Below are 1,077 nucleotides of genomic sequence, written 5' to 3'. Positions count from 1 at the left end.
AGCTGGAGCCTCGCAGTAAGCACAACTCACAACTGAAGTCAGTCTCTCCTATCCTTCTCCAGCCGGGAAGATGGAGGGATTCAAAAAGAAGGCAAAAAGCTCTGCCCCAGGGAAGCAGGCAAAGCCAACTGCTGAAAACCCGGCTGCAGATTGCTTTCTGACTCACGAATTCACATAATTCATTAATTGCTGTAAATCCCAAGGACAACCACATTTGATTACACATACAGTATAAGAACTAGCAACAAAGAGACGAATTAATTACCAACTTCATTAACATAGGTCCGCAAATTAAAACCATTGAGGTTTTATTTGGGTCGACTTGTGGGGGAGGGGAAGGGAATTGTTGAGCCGGTGGTAAAGAGGTTTAATTTTTTTTCCTGGGGTGCGGGTCCGTAGTGACGCGTTTTGCTATGATTACCCCCACTCCCACCCTTTCGTCTTCCCTCCCTCCCTCACCCCGCCTCCCAGCTCAATTTGTTTCTGCTTTTACCAAAACCCAGACCTGCTTTAAATTTGTCATTTCCCAGTCCACTGTCTAAGGTGAAAAGGTTAACACCTGCGGGCTCTACCTTCTTCCCTTCCCATTCAAATTTTCCTTCTGACTTTACCCCGACTCACAGCTCTGCTTCCTCAGTTGTTTTCAAGTCTTTTGCAGCTGTCTCTCTCGGTCACATCGTGATTCAACTTTAATTTTTGTTTAACCTTCATTTAGTTTATTTGATTGGTTTAAAAATATTTGGGGGATGGTAGGATTTTTACCTTCTATTCTGACTGTTGATTCCATATAGGATCCGTAGATCTCAAGACTACAGTATGAGGTATCTTTGCAAATCTGCCTGTTTCTTGAATTCTAAACTTCCAATACATGAAGCAATCCCTTGGGTTAGAAACAGCACAACTAGAATGATAATTTATAGTCTGGCTTCTTTTAGTTAAGGTTACTTAGTTGGGGCTGCGATGAAGATGACTTGGTAAAGCCCTCAGGTTTTTGAGCTAGGGTCTTAGTTTTTAACAGTTTGATCTTTGATCCTCTCTCTCTCTCTCTCTCTCTCTCTCTCTCTCTCTCTCTCTCTC

This window comes from Petaurus breviceps, unplaced genomic scaffold (assembly GCF_028583685.1).
Source record: "Petaurus breviceps papuanus isolate PSGF00001 unplaced genomic scaffold, PetGlider_PUasm1.0 189, whole genome shotgun sequence".
Taxonomy (NCBI): domain Eukaryota; kingdom Metazoa; phylum Chordata; class Mammalia; order Diprotodontia; family Petauridae; genus Petaurus; species Petaurus breviceps.
Note: the sequence above shows the minus strand (reverse complement) of the source record.